The sequence below is a fragment of the Equus quagga genome, chromosome 11, assembly GCF_021613505.1.
Source record: "Equus quagga isolate Etosha38 chromosome 11, UCLA_HA_Equagga_1.0, whole genome shotgun sequence".
NCBI lineage: Eukaryota > Metazoa > Chordata > Mammalia > Perissodactyla > Equidae > Equus > Equus quagga.
In genome coordinates, this window is record NC_060277.1 from 111473817 (window position 1) to 111492534 (window position 18718).

Sequence of the window (18718 nt, forward strand, 5' to 3'; positions counted from 1 at the left end):
GGCGCTCGGGTCTGGGGCGGCCGCATTCGGGACGCGGTTGGTGGTTGGTTTGTCCACCGTGTGGTTTGTTTTTTGGCTGCCAGCCCAAGTCTGTCTCCCAGGCCGCCTCGGCCTCCTCCCTGAAATAGCATTTTGGTGTCTTCCCGCCACTTGATTACAGGGCTGGAAGCTCTGGGTGCTCAGAGGAGACGTGCAATCGCGTGTTTGCGTGTGTGTGCGCACACACGGCAGAGAGAGCTTGTCCTGTTCCGCCGGAAGCTTGGGGGGCTTCATCAAGATGAATCCTGCCTGGGGAGGCAGTGTCATTAGGGTCCCGTCCTCACCTGGGAACCCCGCAACAGGGAGGGGCACAGTGACCATCGTCCACGACTACTGAGGGACATTTTAGGACAGAAAGATTAGCAGATGTGGGCTCTGCTCAGATCCTGGAGCAGAATCACTGTTTAAAACATCTGGATGTCATGTCAGGGCAAAGAGTGAGGGCAGATGGCTGGCTCTTAGGCTGGAGGGGCCTTACAGGTCCCTGGCCTGGCCCCTGCCCCCAGCGTGGGTACACCCTCTCAAAGACAGGCCAAGTGGTCCTTTGAGATGGCAGCCCCCAAGGAGCTCGATGGGGAGGGGCAAGGATGACAAAGGAACAGGAAGGAGGCTGCCTTCTCGAGTCACCCCTGGGAGAAGATCCTCTTCCACATCAGACTTCCTCAGCTCCTCCCACCAGGCATGCTGTGCTGTGACCGCGTCAGCGTCTGTCGTCATCACGAGTAATTCCCATTCATTGCCGTGCCTGTCGCTGGCGGAGCACCCCTCGAGCTGGGTTCCGAGGTGCACCGTGCAGGCCTGAGGCCACCTGGGGCATCAGCCTCGCTCTGCGCTTCAGGGCTTCCAAGCTGCCCCTGGGTCACAAGGAGGCTAAGAATGTCACCCCACAGGTGCCATCCGCCCTGGTTGGTTGTTTGCCACTGTGTGTGGGGGGCTCCCCAAGAGGCGAGGGAGAAGGAAGGCCCAGCTCAGAGCTTCCTGAAGCACAGCCCCTTGCCTGCCGCTCTGGGGGCTCATCGGATCCTGACGCAATGTCAGGACCGGTGGGGCAGCCCCTGGGAGGGGAGCTGCCGATGGGCCATGCGCACACCTCTGTGTGTATGTGTGCGAGCACACGCACGCCTGTGCTGCTGAGCACGCCCAAACGGGTGCAGAGGACGGACCGCGGGAGGCAGGGCAGCCATGGAGACCAGCGGAAGGCACAGCCGGGGAAGCTGCATCTCATTCATGTTTGAGCTCAATGGGCCAGGTGGGGGTCAACGGGGTGCAGGGCCAGGGGTCCCTGTTCCCAGCCTGGCAGGCGCTGCAGGGTAGGGGACAATGAGAAGGACCCGTGTGGGCCGGGGAGGATGGTCGCTCCACCAGCCTGGCTGTCAGGGGCCTTCATATTACAAATGACATGGTACAAAGGCCGGGAGGGATCCCTGGGGAGTGGGGAGTGAGGGCAGTGTCTTGGAAACTCCTGGGCTAACCAGACTTCAGGAGCTTTTCATGCACTGAACAAAACCGCCTTTGAAAATGGTCAGCTCTGCGCCTCTCGGCCGCACTGAGCACCCGTCTCAGCTGAGCACAGCATGGCAAGCGATGAAGTGGGGACCTGCTCTCAAGAAAAATTGCTACTTTCTATAAAATCCTCCTTTGGATGCGTTTTCATTAGGGGAAAAAAAGCTATTTCTTTCAAAACTCAGTTTGAAACTGGTTACAGACACGAACGAAAATCCCAGAGCTGTTTCCCTGACGTGTTCCTCTTCGGACCGGAGCCCTGGTCTCTAGTTGTAACTCGGGCTTCCCCAGTCCCTGGGGAGCGAGTTCTGTCCTGTCCCGGCTGGGACCTGGAGCAAGTCCCTCTGTCCCCAGGGCCTCGGCTCCCTAACCTATAGGGAGGGGGTGTTGGGCCAGCACACCCGAGGTGGCTCCCCTCGGCCCGTGGGCTCAGAGCCTGTTCTGGGGGCCCCTTCCTTCTCACGGGCAACCCCTTTGTCTCACATAAGGCGGTAGTGACAGCTGTCACAGTCCCCACCTGCACCCCGGCTGGAGGTGAGGCTGGGGGCCGGGTTGCTGGGCGTGTGGAGGGGGGCCTGCCCGCCTGACGCCCCACCCGCCCACGTGCAGACATGGCTGTTGCTGCGCGTGCCCCCCTGGGCTGGTGTTTGAGGCGTGTCCTGCTGGCTCTTGGCCGCTGCCCAGAGAGGGTTGGTGGGGAGTGGGAGAGGTGTGCCCCCCTCGGAGAAGGGCCTTGGGGCAGGTGTGGGCGACCACAGGATCCCGCGGGTCTGCTCCCCTCCCTCTCTGGGCAGCGCTGGCTCCTGCCTGGTTTGTGCGCCCACCCACCTGGGGTCCTCTGTGCGGGCAGGCCCCCTCCGGGCCGTGTCAGCAGGGCCGGGTGAGTCATGGGGCAGTGACTGGCTGCTGAGACCCAGAAGGCAGCTCCTTCCAGCCAAGGATCGGCGTTCTTTCCCTTGTTCTGGACTGGCTTTGTGGCTTGTACAAATTAAGCAGTTTTATCTTGTTCCAAGCTCGCGTTTCAGCAGGGAGAGAATCTCCAGAAGGGAACTTTCCACTGGGGAGCTGTTCCTTAGCTTTGCTGGGCCGCGGGAGCGGGGGGACCGGCATGGTGGGGGACTTGGGGGCAGGGGGATGGAACTCTCTGCTCGGCCTTGAACATCGAGTGGGCTGTAGCGTGGGGTGTAGGAGGGCCTGCCGCGCCGTCACTACTGTCTGCCCCTGGCTGGGCATCCACCCCGCGCAGTGGGGCCCGGAGCGCTCACCCCGGACAGACCGGGCACTCTGTTCTTCTCAGGGGGTCCTGTGTCATGGTTGGGCACGGAGCTGGACAGCCCCATGGGGGCAGGGCCTCAGTCCTCACCTGGCCCTCAATTCCCTGTCCTTGCTGGTCTCTGAGTTCCCAGGCACCTCTCACCGTGCATGACCTGGAGACCTGGAGGTGGTCATGGCTTCCTGGACCTGCTCTGCCCTCTCTGGCCTTACTTTCCTTGTTTCAAGATGAGAGGCTTGGCCCGGAGCCCTCCTGGCCTCTTCCTCTCCCCGCTCTGACCGCCGAGGGACTTGGTCCCCGCAGGCGTTTCTTAGGGCTGCTGTAACCAAGTACCACAGACTGGGCAGCGTCCGACAGTAGCAGTGGGTCCTCGCCTGGCTCTGATCCAGAAGTCCCAAGTCCAGGGTCAGCAGGGTTGCTCCTCCTGGAGGCTCCAGGGAGAACCCGGGTCAGGCCTCGCTCGAGCTTCTGGTGGCTGCTGGTAACCCTTGGCTCGTGCTCATCACCCCAGCCTCCGCCTCTGAGGTCACGCAGCCTTCCTCTTCTGCGTCCCACATCTCCTGCTGCCTCTCTGGTAAGGACACTCATTGCTGGATTGAGGGCCCGCCTGGATAATCCAGGATGACTGAATCTCAAGGTCTTTAACCTAATTACATCTGCAAAGACCCTTTTTTCAAATAGGGCCACGTTCACAGGTTACAGGTGGACATGAATTTGGGGGGGCCACCATTCAGCCCACTCCAGTCCCCACATGTCCTGGCTGCACCCGATGATTCCGTGTCCCAGATCCCTCACTGTCCCACTGCGTCACTTACCCCAGATGAGGTGTGAGGAGCTCAGCCCCTGGGGAGTTCCAGGAGCTGGCCAGAGGTGGGCCCCACTCCTCTTCCAGGCCACCTCCTGCCTGGCTCTCCTGTGCCCCAGGCGGGCGTTCAGCTACCGCTGGGGGTGGGGGTGAGGCCGGGGTCAGGCCCTGCGGTCCAAGGCCCGAGGTCCAGTACCAGGGTCATCCCGCCTGATGAGGACCCCTTGCCTGCTGCCTTGCGATGTTTTTGACCCAAACTGGTCTGTCTGAATTGTTTTCTGATTAGAGGATTTATTTCTGCGTCAAGTCCTCCCAAGGAATGACATAAAGGTCTCATTGTTAGGCGTTAAAGAGTGGCCTTAAACAACTCTGCCCTCGGTCTGCCTCCTGCTCAGAGCTGGTCACCCCTTTTGCCTCCCTTCTAGTCCGGGCACAAAGCTCTGTCCTGAAGCCGCCCCCCAAACCCCTGTGCCCCCCAAACCCCTGTGCCTCCCAGACCCTCCGGCCCTGGTCTCGCCGTCACCACCCACACCCAGATTCCAGGATGGGCTCAGTGGGGGCTGCAGTCCCTCAAGGGCAGTCATGGGACCGGGGGGTGGAGTGGGGGAGGGGGTTAACAGAGAAACTGGGGGGATTTCCTCTTAACAAGTGGCCGTGTTTGGAGAACTGTTCTGGGCCCAAGGCTGCAGCTTGACCTCAGGACAGAGAGCAGTGCCCGCTTCAGCTCCCGGAGCCCCTCTCTGCGTGACCTGCCTGGGGACCTTCTGTCCACACTTCTCCTTTTTAAGTTTTTTACACGAGGAAGCTGTGACTTGAGCAAAGCTGAATAAACAAAGCAACACACCCCTCAGAAATCAGCGAAGAGGCGCCGACTCTGAAACTTTGCTGTGAAAACCTTAACGTGCCTTTGGGCTGGGTGGATCTGTGAAGCAGATGCCGTGAGGGAGCCCTCGGCCTGCGGGGGGGTGCGGCAGGAGCCCTCACACCCGGTGCTCCATCTCTTCTCACTTTCCAACTCTCCCTCCTCCGGCGAGTGTGAACCCTCTGTCTGTGTCCTCGCTTGGAGTTCATCTCCTGCCGTCACATCACTGTTTGCAGGACCATTACGCTCGGCTTGAACCAGTTCATTGGGTGACTATTAACGGAGGTCCTGGTATGTGCAGGTGCCCTCCTGGTCCTTGGCTGACAGTGAGAGACGAGGAAGATGCCGTCCCTGCTCCCTTGGGACTTACCATCTGAACTTGATATCAGGCAACTAGCTGATCAACACATCAATAGATGATTTTAGATGAAGGCTGTGGTGAAGCAAAGAACAGGTGATGGGCTTGTCACTAGCTGTGTATATTTGTGTGTTTGGGGGGGGATTAATGGATGCTGTCCCTGAGGAGGTGACAGTGAGCTGAAATTTACATGGCCAGAGGACCCGATCAGGCCACAGTCCAGAGGAAGAGTGTTCAGGCAGAGGGAACTGCAGGTGCAAAGGCCCTGAGGTTGGTTCATCATGAAGGTGTGAGTGACTGACTATGTCGTTAGAGGAGGGAGGCAACCAGCAAGGCAGGCAGGGCCAGGTCAGGCTGCTATGGAGGCCCTGTGAGGTCTTGGCTTTTTTCTTGGTGTGAGGAGTAGAGGACCTGAGTGCCCTGTGGCTTGGGAGAATGGCCTGCGGCAGGCATGGAGAAGAAGCAGAGAGGCCTGGAGCAGGGAGGCTGTTGCAGGCGCTCTTTGAAGTTGGAGAGGGAGGGCCTCTGGTTGCTGGGTGGACATGAATGGATGAAGAGCCCACTGGGTGCACTCCTGTGGTGGCCAGCCCAGCCCTGCCCCGCCCTGCCCCTCCCTGCCCCGCGCTGGGGCTGCTGTCTTTAGGTGGGAGCACTTGCAGAGTCTGAGCCTGGAGGCCAAGGCTGTGGTTTGGTGCTGACTTGGCCGAGGGTAGGGCGTGGCCAATGGGGCCTTGTCCTGGGAAGGTGGCCCCAGGAGCGGGCAGCCTCCAGAGAGGAGCGCCGGCATTGGAGAAGGAAACACTGCTCTGGGCCCCCTTCTGTCAGGACCTGGGATCCTGAGTCTCTGGGTGGGGATGTCATGAGCCCCGTATGACACACACGTCTGCCTGTGCCCCACTCCAGGTGGTGGCCCCCATGTGCCTAGTGCATCTGAGGACCACCATCCAGCCTACGGGCCCCTCTGAGCCTCAGGCTTCTCCCCAGCTTTGGGCCCCTGATTCCAGGGGTTGGCGTGAAAATCCAGAATGTTCTCCACCTGCCCTCAGAGCTGGGGGTGAGTCCAAACCTGCTCCCATGATGGAGCAGTAGTCAAGGCTGGGGAGTTCTGGCCCGGTGCCTGGGGGAGGCGGCAGGAGAAATGGGGGTGTGGGGGCTGCAGAGCCCGTGCATCAGCCTGCAGGCCGCACGCTTGGGCTGCGGCTCCTCGCCCTCTGGCTCCTGCCCAGCTCCAGGGCCCACACGGACCCCCTGCGTCTCCTCCACGCGCCCGCCTCTGCATCCCTCTCTCTCCCGTGGAGCCTAGGCTGGCCCTCCCAGCCACTCTCCCCGCCTCCTGCCTCTTCTTCAGACCGTCCGTCGCTCCCCTGGGTTTGCTGTGTCCCTCTGTGCCCGGGGGGAGCGGGGGGGGGCGGGTGCAGGGAACTTGGGAGGCCCGCCGTTCCTGATCACCCGCATGTGCCCGGCGTCTCCCTCTCCTGCTCCTGGTGCTCGCTGGAGCCTGCAAGCGGCTCCTCCGCACAGAGCCTGGCCCGAGTCCCATCATGGAGCAGGGGCGGCGGGAAGGAGCCGCTCAGGGGCCCCAGCAGCTCCTCTGCCGGCTGTGGCCCCAGGGCTTGGATGTCAGGGAGGAGGAGTGATGGTGACATGGCTCATTGGTCAGGGACGGACACCCTCTGCTGCTGGGGTCGCCTGAGCTGCTCCAGCTCCAGTTCCAGGGGGTGCTCCTGGAGTTGCCCTCGGGCAGCCTGTCCTGGCTTCTTCCTCTGTGCCTTCCTGACAGTATTTCTGCTCACCCCGAGAGAGCTGGATAGGACTCAGGGACAAAGCCTCTCCAGTAGGACAGTGGGTGCCTGTGCACTCCACCCCACAGAGGGCGAAGCCCCGCTCGCTGCTCAGAGAGCGTGTTCCCTGACTGGCCGGCACCTGGTGGGGGTGGCACAGGTGTGGTTGTCCAGCAGCAGAAGGCACACCGCAGGGCCTGAGGCCTCGCCTTTTATGGCTTCGCTCCAGGCCCATGTCCCTCCCTGTCCCTGCTGCCCCTGGTGTTCAAGCTGGGCGGCCCTCAGTGTGCACTTGGCCTCCTCCCACCCACCCAGCCCAGCCCCGGCTGGCTTCTCCCTCCAGCCTGGAAGTGGGTCCCAGCAGGGTCCAGGGGCCCTCTCCAGGTGGCGTATTCCATTCAAAGATGCAGGGCTCTCAGCCATGCCTGTGTGTGAGATGTCAGAGACACTATTACCTGATAATAACTAGAGAACTACAGCTTTAGAATGACTGACTTGAGCACATTTACAGGTTCAAGGGTCTTCAAGTGTCCTGATCCAGATGTCACTGTGTCCGAGGGAGAGAGGAAGGGGCTGGGGGTGACCGTGGGCCGGGGGGCTTATGCGCCACCAGAGAGGGGGTCTTGAGCTGTGCCTCTGTGATGTGTGTTTGAGGGTGGCCCGAGGAAGGCCCTGCAGCCCACACCGCCCCCTGGCTTGCAGAGGCAGGCAGGAGGGGAGGAGAATATGCACCCCGGGCGGGGAGCGGGCAGAGGGGCTGGGTTCTGGAGACACCGTCTTCCGTGAATCAGCACCCCCAGGTTTACTGCAGTGAGGGGCGCCGTGGAGCCCTGGGAGCGAGGACGCGGATGCAAGGAGAGGAGTCGGGGTGCAGAAAGCCTGTCCTCCAGGAGGTGGCGGTACAGGCCCTCGAGAGCCCAGCCCCTCCTGGGCTTTCGTTTTCCGTGAATTTGTGGGGAGAGGCTGCCCTGGTGTAATTTCCACTCACTGTAGCCTGCGGGGGCAGGCAGGGGCAGCGGCAGGTGGAGACAATGGGAAACACCGTGGGGTCGGGAAGGCCCCTCCTCTGGCGCTGGGGCAGGGGCGCTGGGGACCTCACCGACGACTCTGGGCCAGGCAGTGAGGTTTGGGAGGAGGTGGGGGAGGGTCTCTTGCCATCTCTTTTTTCTTCCCTATTTTTGGTTGACGTGTCTCAGTCTCCTTTAAATTTTTCCAACTTTTTACCATGAAGAATTTCAAACACACAGGAAGGATGAAAGAATTGTGGCGTGAACACTCGCTTGCCCACCCTGCCTGGCCCTGTGGCACCCAGCTAGCTCTGCTTCCGCACAAAGCTGGCCCTCCGTCCACTGACCGTCCGGCGGCTTTTCCGATGCTGCCCAAAATGAGCTGCTGATATCGGCACACGTTACCTGTAGACACTTCAGCTTGCGTTTCACTGACTGGTGTCCAGTATTTGTTTATGGTTCTTTTTCTTCCTTTGAGGTTAAGTGTGCACGTTGTGAAACACACAGATGTTAGGTGTACATCCTCTGAATTTGGGCACGTGCATACTCTGCGCATCAGAACTCCTGTCAGGACGTCCCCCTCACTTCCACTCTCTGCCCCACCTCCCCGGGGGCATCCAAGGTTCTAAGTTTTTCCACTAGAGATTAATTTTGCCAATTTGAATTTTTTGGGGACCTGTCCGCGTCGCGGCAGTTGCTGGTCATCTGTTCCGTTTCTGCCAAGCAGTGTTCCTTCCGTGAACATTCCATGGCGTTTTAGCCATTCCTTTGATGGTCCCTGGCTCTTTCCATTTTGGGGGCTCTTAGGAATAAAGTGCTGTGAGCGTTCTTGTACCAGTTTCTTTGGGTACATAGGCTTCCATTTCTTTTGTGTAAATACCGAGAAGTGAAATAGTTGGGCCAGAGGGTAGGCGTGTGTTTGGTTTTGTAGGAAGCTGCCAGGTTTTTTCCCAAAGTGGCTGCATCATTTTACACGCCCACCAGCAACGCACGAGAGTTCCGGTTGCTCCACATCCTCACCAGCATTTGGTGCTGTCACTCTGACAATTTAGTGATTCTGGTGGGCGCGTGGTGGCATCTCATTATGGTTTCAGTTTGCATTTGCCTGACGGCTAAGGCTGTTGAGCACATTTCTCATGTGCTTATTGCCTATTCATAGATTTTCCTTTGTGAAATGTCTTCAAATCCGTTGTCCATTTTAAAATTGAGCTGCTTGGGGCTGGCCCGGTGGCACAGTGGTTAAGTTTGCATGTTCCGCTCTGGTGGCCCGGGGTTCGCTGGTTCGGATGCCGGGTCTGGACACAGCACCACTTGGCAAGCCATGCTGTGGCAGGCATCCCATGTATAAAGTAGAGGAAGATGGGCGCGGCTGTTAGCTCAGGGCCAGTCTTCCTCAGCAAAAAGAGGAGGATTGGTGGCAGATGTTAGCTCAGGGCTAATATTCCTAAAAAAAAAAAAATTGAGTTGCTTGACTTGTCCTATTCTTTCTGGAGACTGGCCTTTTCTCAGATATGTGGATTGCAAATATTTTCCCCAGTCTATGGTTTGCCTATTCATTTCTTTTTTTTTTTTTAATAGAAAGAGTAACTTTTATTTATTTGTTTATTTATTTTTTTGAGGAAGATTAGCCCTGAGCTAACTACTGTCAATCCTCCTCTTTTTGCTGAGGAAGACTGGCCCTGAGCTAACATCCCTGCCCATCTTCCTCTACTTTATACATGGGACGCCTGCCACAGCATGGCTTGCCAAGCAGTGCCATGTCCGCTCCTGGGATCTGAACTGGTGAACCCCAGGCTGCCGAAGTGGAACGTGCACCCTTAGCCACTGTGCCACCGGGCCGGCCCCATCCTATTCATTTCTTAATGGTATCTTTTGATGAGCAAAAGCTTGTAATTTTAATTTTGACGAATTCTAATTTAACAAATTTCTTTCTTTTTGGTTTCTGCTGTGTTCTTTGTAAGAAAGCTTTGCTTACCCACAAGTCGCAAAGATATTTTCAATGTTTTCTTCTAGAAGCTTTATAGTTATAGCTTTTATTTTATGTTTAGAAACCATCTTGGATTAATTTTTGTGTATGGTTGTGAGGTTAAGGCTCATTTTCTTCTTTTTTTCCTGTTTGGATATCCAGTTGTTCCAGCACCATTTGTTGAAAGGACATTCTTTACTCTATTGAATTACATTGTTACCTTTGTTGAAAATCAGTGGCCTGTGTGTGTGGGTCCAGTTCTGACTCTATCATGTTTTGTTGATACTTTGTCTATTCTTTGTCTCTACCACTGTCTGGATTAATGTGGCTTCACAATAAATCTTGAAATAAGATCCCCCAATATATCTTAAACATTGCTTTGCGTGTTCTCAGTCCTTTGAATTTCCTTGTAAATTTTAGAAGTTGTGTGTCACCTTCTACAAAAATGCTGTGTGCAGGGGCTGGCCCCGTGGCCGAGTGGTTAAGTTTGCGGGCTCTGCTGCAGGAGGCCCAGTGTTTCGTTGGTTCGAATCCTGGGCGCGGACATGGCACTGCTCATCAAACCACGCTGAGGCAGCGTCCCACATGCCACAACTAGAAGGACCCACAACGAAGAATATACAACTATGTACCGGGGGGCTTTGGGGTGAAAAAGGAAAAATAAAATCTTTAAAAAAAAAAAAGAAAAAAAAAATGCTGTGTGCAGTTTGACTGAGATTGCGTTGAATCTATAGGTCAATTTAGGGAGAATTGACATTTTAAAAACATTGAGTTTGGAGCTGGCCCGGTGGTGTAATGGTTAGGTTCATGAGCTCCACTTTGGTGGCCCAGGGTTCTCGAGTTCAGATCCTGGGTGCAGACCTGCACACCGATTGTCAAGCCATGCTGTGGCAGGCATCCCACATATAAAATAGAGGGAGATGGGCACAGCTATTAGCTCAGGGCTAGTCTTCCTCACCAAAAAAAAAGGAAAAACATTGAGTCTTCTAATCTTATAAACATGGTATGTCTCCATTTTTAAAGATCTTTGTGTTTCTCTTATTTCTCTGATCTATACAGAATTACATTTTCTGTAGTTTTCAATGAAAAGATCTTCATGTCAATGTTAAATTTATTCCTATTTTATTTTTTGATGCTACTGTAAATTGAATATATATTTTAAATTTCAATTTCAGTTGTTTGCTGTTAGATGTAAAAATGCAAGTGATTTTTGAATATAAATCTTATGTCCTATGACCTTGTCAAAGTCATTTATTATTCTAGGACTTGTTTTGTAGATATTTTATGGTTTACTAAGAGAATGACTAGGTCATGTGAAAATAGGCAGTTTTACTTTTCTCTTTCTGATCTTGATGCCTTTAATTTCTTTTTCTTGCCTTATTGCACTAGCTCGAATGCCAGTACAATATTGAATAGAAGTGGTGAGTGGACATCCTTGCCTTGAGCCAGAACTTATAACAGTTATATAGATTTTCCATATATGCCCTTTGTTAGACTGAGGAAATTCCTTTCTTTCTCTAATTTACTGGAATTTTTAACGTGAATGAGTGTTGACTTTGGTAAATGCTTTTTCTGTATCTGTTGAAGTGATCACTTTTTCTCCTTTACTCTATTACTGGGTGAACTACAATGATTGATTTTTGACTACTAAACCAAGCTTGCCTTCCTGGAGTAAGTCCCCCATGGTTATGACTTACCATCTCTTTTATGTATGGTTGGATTTGATTTGCCTAGTTTTGTGTTAAGGATCTTTTGTGTAGATTCATGAGGGATGTTGATGTGGTATTTTCTTTGTAGTTAGTTTTGATAATGTCTTTGTCAAGGTTATTTTGGCCTCATAAAATGAGTTTGGAAGTATCCCCTCCTCTCTATTTTTTATAAAAGTTTGCTTACGATTGTTCTCATGTCTCCCTTAAATGTTTGATAGAATTCATCAAGGAAGCTCTCTCTAGAATTTTGCTCTCAGAACGTCGTTTTTAAATGACAAATTAAGTATTTGTGTTAAATTGATTTAACATTTAGTTCAATATATTAAATTTGTTTAGCATAGAGAGAGGGTTATTCAAACTTTTTTAGTTCCTCTTGTGTTGATTTTGGTAGGTTGTTTTTTGGAGGAATTTGTCCATTTCATGTAAGTTGTTGAATTTATTTGTATAAAGTTGTTCATCATATCCCTTTATTATTTTATAGTCTTCCTGCGTTTGTAGGCATTATTTTAATGTCTGTAGGACCTTAGGGATAACCCTTCATTGCAGTGTTGGTAATTTGTGTTTCCCATTTCTTTCTCTCTTTCTCTCATCAGTCTAACTATGAGTTCAGTGATCCGTAGATCTTTTTTAAAAAAAAAAACAACTTTTGGCTTTATTTTTTTCTATTTTCCATTTCCTTGATTTCTGCCTTTATCTTCATTACTTCCTTCCTTCTACTTACTTTGGTGTATCAGTTAGGGCCCAGGCAGGAAACAGAAACCACACCAGTCATTTAAACAGCAAAGTGTTGTAAGAAGAATTATTAACTGGTAAAGGTGCTTACCTACTACACGGGTAAATGAAGACCCTGAGGGACGTAGAAACAGCAAATACAAGAAGCAGCTACTTTAGAAGAAAACATACAGGAAAGCTTCATAACGTTGCATTTGGCAATAACTTCTTGGATATGACGCCAAAAGCACAGGCAACAAAAGAGGAAATAGATAAATTGGGCTTTTTCCCAATTAAAAACTTTTGTGCATCAAAAGACACTGTCAACAGAGTGCAAAGGCAATCCACGTAATGGGAAAAAATCCTTGAAAATCATGTATTTGAAAAGAGATTTTTTTTTAAGATTTTATTATTTTTCCTTTTTCACCCCAAAGCCCCCCGGTACATAGTTGTGTATTTTTAGTTGTGGGTCCCTCTAGTTGTGGCACATGGAACGCCGCCTCGGCATGGCCTGACGAGCGGTGCCATGTCCGCACCCAGGATCCGAACCGGTGAAACCCTGGGCAGCCAAAGCGGAGTGCACGAACCCAACCACTTGGCCACGGGGCCGGCCCCCTGAAAAGAGATTAATATCTAGAAATATATAAAGAACTCCTACAACTCAATAACAAAAAACCCAAACAACTCAATTAAAAAATTGGCAAAGGACCTGAATAGACGTTTCTCCAAAGAAGACGTAGATGGCAATAAGCTCGTGAAAAGATGCTCAACATCACTGATCTTTAGAGAAATGCAAATCCAAGCCACAATGAGATACCGCCTCATACTCATTAGGATGACTGTTATTTAAAAGAAAAAACACAGAAAATAACATGTGTTGATGAGGACGTGGAGAAATTGGAAGCCTTATGCGTTGCTGGTGGGAATGTAAAACGGTGTGGCCTCTGTGGAAAGCAGTATGATGGCTCCTCAAAAAATTAATCGTAGAATTACCGTATGATCCAGCAATCCCACTTCTAGTTGTAGCTCCCGAAGAATGAAGGCAGAGGCAGGGACAGGTGTGTGTCCACTCTCATAGAAGGCAGGGGTCACAGGCTGGGGGAGGGATGGGCAGTTGCTGTCTGACGGGGACAGAGTTTCAGTTTGGGAAGATGACAAAGTTCTAGCGATGGATGGTGGTGACAGTTGCACAACAATGTGAACGGACTTAGTGTCACCGAAATGCATACCTAAAAATTGTTGAAATGGTAAATTTCATATTATGGATATTTTACCCCATGCACTAAAGAAGCAGCTCCTGCCTCTGGGGCCGAGGGAAAGGACGTGAGAGGAAGTGAAGGACTCGGGGAATCGTTCTGCTTGCTTCATCTCAGGTTCAGCCTGGATGGAGAGCACATGGCTGCCACGGAAACCTGTGGCCTACGGCAGGCAAGGAAGTTCTTGCCAGAGGATGGAGTGGGTCTGTAGGAGCAGCTTATTGGGCGGCAGAGAAACTTCTGGAGGGCGTGGGCAGGTTGGAGCTGGTCCACAGGAACTCCCCACCAGGCGTCCGAGAAGTGGGCTGAGGGGCTGGGGGGCTGGAGCTGGTCCGCGGGAAGGGGCCTTCTGGGGTGCTGGAGAAACTCGGTGAAGAGACGGCACCACGGGCTCCTGCCACTGGCAGCCGTGTGTGGGGAGGAGCCAGGAGGAGACGCCCGTCCTCTGCCACAGGGGAAGCCTCCCTTTCTCTCTCTTCCAGCGCTGGGTGTGCGGCTGTGTGCGTGCAGAGGAAATGATTCACACCCAAGTGCAAAGGTGGGGGTGGGAGCAGGCAGTGCAAGGGTTAAAGCAGCCCAGAGGAGGAAGCCATGGGGGTGGGAAGAGGAGGGGCTGTGGGTCCTGGGAGAGGCCGCAGCTCCTGCAGGGCAGACGGGAGCATGGGAATGCACTACCCAGGCTTCCACCACGTCCCTGGAGTCCAGTCTGGTTTCATGAGGCCCAGGTCCTTCGAGGTGAAAGAAAAGGAAGGCCTTCCCTCTCTGGGGCGTGTGTGTGCGTGTGCACTCGCGCGTGTGTGCACAGCTCTCATTTTCCATGTTTCTGTCTTCCTGAGCACCAGAAGGAATTTCCGTGAGCCTCTCCACCCTTCCCCAGCCTGCACGTGGAGGGACACGCACACACATGCGCGCGCACACACACACACACACACACTCAGGGGCGAACACTCCTGTGGTTTGTACCTTGGTCTGGCAGGAAACCGGACTCTGGGAAACTTCAGGCCCCACCTTTGGCACAAAACCATGTTTTTTGTTGCTGTTCATTCAAGGGAACAGAAAGTGGGGGTGGGGTGGGCACAATGTAGGCTCAGAAGAGCAGATTTTGCCCAAAGTGTCCTGCGCAGTTGAGGGCCTGCCCTGGTGGCTTATGTCCCAAGCTCTGCAGGGCTCAGGAGACACTTCTGTGCCCCAGGGTGTCTCTCAAGTCAGGATGGCCCTTCTCCTGGAGTCCGAGGCCAAGGTCAGAGAGCCCAGTGCGTTGCCACTGGAAGGAGCCTCGGCCCTCCTGTGGCAAGCGGCTGAATGCAAGTGGCTGATGAAGTTGCCTGGGTGACCTGTTAAAATGTAGGTTCTGGGGCTCCCCCAGGGCCCTTGGGTCAGAGGAAGTGCAGGAAGGGCACTGAGCTGCTGAGAGTGACGGGGAGAGGTGGCCACCAGGACCTCGGGCGGCCCCCCACACCAGGCGGCTGCCGAGCGGCGGGGCTGCCCTCCCCAGGACGTGGGAAGATCCGCGGACGCTTGCTGACCGGAGCCGGGGGTGAGCAGCCGTGTGACCCTGCTGATGAGACAGAATGACAGATGCAGATGCTGGCTGCAGTACCAGGGGACACACTGTGCCACTGGGCCACCCTTGCGCAGGCCCTGGACTGCACAACAAATGGCCACGGCTGGGGGCTCAGACAGCAGAAGTCTGCTCTCTCACAGTTCTGGAGGCTCTGAGAAGTCAGGGGCGGTTCCTCTGGAGCCTCTGAGGGAGGGTCCTTTCCGTGCCGCTTCCTGGCTCCTGGTGGCTGCCGGCATTCCTTGGCCTATGGCTGCATCACCCCATTCTCTGCCTCCATCGCCACATGACCTCCTCCTGTGGGTCCCTGTGACCAAGTCGCCCTCTCCTTTCTCTTATGCAGACACAGTGACTGGATTAGGGCCCATCCCAATTCAGGATGCCTCATCTTGCGTACATCTGCAAAGACCCGATTTCCAAATAAGGTTACATTCACAGGTTCTGGGCGTAAGGGCTGCAGTTGTCTTTTTGGGGAGCACAATTCAACCTCCGATAGCCCTGTCTGCAGAGGAGCGTCTCCTGGGAGCAGTCCTGAGGGAAGATGTGGATGGATAAGTGAGGACCCCAGGAGAGGGGCTGCAGGGCGAGAGGGCTTGAGACGAGTCAGAGGAGGGACTGGAAGGGCGCTGGGCAGTTGCCTGGACAGGAGGCGCAGAAGAGCCACGGTCCCTGTCTCCAGATAGGTGGAGGGTTGTCATGTACAAGAAGGAGAGGACTTATTTTGAGTTCCTCCAAAATACAAAACCACTACCGGGTACTTGGGAAAGTACTAGAAACTGGAGTTTGACTTGTTACATAAAGCAGCGTTTTTCTCACAAGTTTCACTTTCTGAGTGGAGCAGGCTATTTTGCAAAGTAGTGAGTTCTCCATGCCTGGAAGTATTCAAGCAGGGACTGTGCAGAGATTGTTCAAGAATGCTGTAGAAGGGACCTCTGAGGTTCCTGCCAATACCAGGCATCTGTTATTTTATGAGAATGTGAATTTCCAAGTGTAACGTTACTGGGAATAATCCTAAGACAGGGGCCCTCTGCCATCAGGCCCCACACACTCTGCTTTGTCTTTAGGGTGGGGGATCAGGCCGGGCTTGATCCTACCACCCTTTTCCCCCCGATCTTTCTCTTTGGTTGCTCATTTTGACCAAAAAGTTCGCTGCCCCTGATTCCTATGGAAACAGAGCCTCAGCCCTGAGCGCAGACCTTGTAATTAAGCACCGTGTCAGACGGGCGCTGGGTCAGCACGGGCAGACGGTCACATGTAGGCATGCACACATGCCTGTGTGTTGCACGTGTGCATGCACACAGGGACTTTAGGCAGCTGTAAGCAGGGAGGCAGCTCCGTCTAGGCCCAGACCCCAGGGGTCACTAGAGCAGTTCCAGCCTCAGCTGCGCGTCCTACTTCTAAGCGGCGATTCAGCAGTGACGGCTGTGGGCGTTCACGTATGCCGAGCTCTGTTCCTCAGGATGCAAGCGCCTGACATCTGTCTTCCTTTTTTCTTATTTAGCAAACCTGTAGCGCTTGTTTTGGGCCAGGCCGTGTTCCAAGCACTTTATAAATATGAATGCGTTTTCATTCCATGACAGCCCTACAAGGCAGGTAGCGTTGTCCCTACTTTGTAGATGAGGAGACGGGCGTAGAGGGTACAGGGCCTCCCCAAGATCTGTCTCTCTCCCTTACGCACATACCCATTGGTACACACTCTGACACTCACATGCTCACTCGATGGCGGTTGTTTCTCCTCTGATGGGAGGTGGGTCTCCTGCTGGCCAGGGCCCTGGCCAGGGTGTGGGTCTCCCCTCGGCCCTGTTCTGCTGTGGGCACTGAGGGCCATTCTTACAGCCCGCTCCCTCCAGTCTGACCCAGCTCTCAGGAACTGGATTTCCCCAAATGCCCAGCCTGGAGCCTCCCTTCCAGCTGGAGGGAGGGCTGAATGACCCCTGACTCCCTGGGGGTCACTGGTCAGGTTCAAACCCACTCCCACAAGCCCCTCCTGCCGCGTGGGGCCAGCTGCCAGGGGCCGAGGGCTTGCTCATGCGTGGAGGCACCCGGCAGCTGTCAGGGACGGAAACGACACTTGAGCCGATAATTTCTTCTCCCAGGGAGCTTTGGGAGAAGCAGCTGAGGGGACCTACCGGCCTCCTGCTGCCATTTTCTGCCCCTTAGGATGGCCATGGATAAATCGTCACTTGAGCATTTCCCACCGGGAGTGGAGGGTGGCCCAGGGCCTGATGTCACACATTTGTCAATGAGGAATCAATCCGGTCCTGTGTGGTGGGCCGCCCGACCCAGGCCGGTGCTGGGTGCCCACAGACGTATCTCACTGGGACCTGGTATGGGAGGCACGAGCACTGAAATTTACCAGGAAACTGAGGCTCAGAGACATTGAGTAACTGGCCTGCACTCCACCAGCTAATAATTTAGCTGAGTCAGGATTTCTGTTCAGGGCTGTGAGGTGCCAAGAACCCAGTTCTTCCTATTACATCGGGCCCAGGATGGGATCAAGATGTCCTCCACGAGCTGGATGATCTGAATCATCTGTGCTGCTGAGCTCATTGTAGTTGCTCAATAAAATTGCTGGATGAATGGGTCTCTGCTCCCCCGTGGACCCGTGTGCCTGAGAGCTGATGGCTTTGGGTCAGATGCCTGTCTCTATCCCCTGGCCCAGCCTCTCCCATGGGGTGTGTGACCTTGAAAACGGTGGCCTTCCCCGGCCTGCCTGGGACCGCCTCTCTGATTGGCATCAGGAGAGCAGCTGGGGATTACCAGCGCTCTGTTGTTGGCAGGCTGTGCGCCAGATTCCCGGGCACGAACGTGTGATTGTCAGCCACATGTGTGCGGAGAGCTGCAAAGGCAGGGCTTGTGCAAACACGCCCCCTCCCCTGACCTCCACCACCAGCCCGTGCGTGGGTGGCTGCCAAGATTCTGCAACATTGGCTGATGGGGGGTCTTGCCTTGTGTCCTGGCCACTGTGGCTGTTCATTTGTGTCGCACAGCTGTGTGCAAAGAGCTTGAACGTGCGTGGACCGTGCGCACATCCGATGCTCTTTCTGCCCGGTGGGTGGAGACCTGCATCCCATATGCATCTGAAAGGCCTTCCACATGGAACCCATGTGAACACTGTGGAGGGTTTCACAGCGCTCAGGGCCTCTTGTTCCTGGGGCGAGGTTCTGAGTTTCCATCCTTAGAAGAAAACTAGCATCTGAATCTTCAAGCAACACAGGGTGGGGTCTCCCTGCTGGTGAGGACCTCCCTAGGCCTAGACCAGGACTCTCGGTTTGAGTGACCAGGCCCAGACTGCCCGCCGAGGTTCATCTGGGGGAAGCTGTGCTGCATCCTGGCCTCCTTTGCTCCTCCCCCCCACAGATATTTGTGAACGCCCGCCAGGTCAGTGCCACACGGCCTCTCCCGAGCATCGCAGGTACCTCACCCCTGGCCTGGCCTCCAGTCTGGCCCCCCAGGCCTTTAGAGCTTTCTGCAAGGGCCCAGAGCCACGGCCTCTGCTGCCCTTGAGCCTGTCTAGGTCCACATGGATGGACGTGCGAGTTGGATGGGTTGAGTTAGCGTCCCAGCAACTCCACTGGTACCTGGGGGCCTCGGCAGGCTCCTGTGCTCCCTGCGCCTCTGCTTCCCGTGGAGAAATGGGGCGACTGGAGAGCTCCCTCGGGGGTTCTTGAGGATTACAGGAGGGCATAATGGAGCGAATAAGTGCAGCAGAGCACAGGCACAGCCCGCCTTCAGGAAAGCCCCCGCTCCTCCTGCGGTCTTCCCTCTGGTTTTTGTTTCTCCTCCCACGTCTGTTTCTCCTCCTCCCCCTCCTCCCTCTTCCCTTCTTCTCCTTCTCTTCCTCCTCCCCCTCCTCCTCCTCCCCTCCTCCTTCTCTCCCCTCCTCC

At 54.6% G+C, this 18718-nt stretch overlaps 1 protein-coding gene across 2 annotated transcripts in view; it reads left to right on the forward strand.

Moving 5' to 3' along the window:
• Positions 1-18718, forward strand: part of SEPTIN9 (septin 9) — a 160741-nt gene that overhangs the window by 26388 nt on the left and 115635 nt on the right. The gene's annotated exons all lie outside the window — the stretch shown is intronic.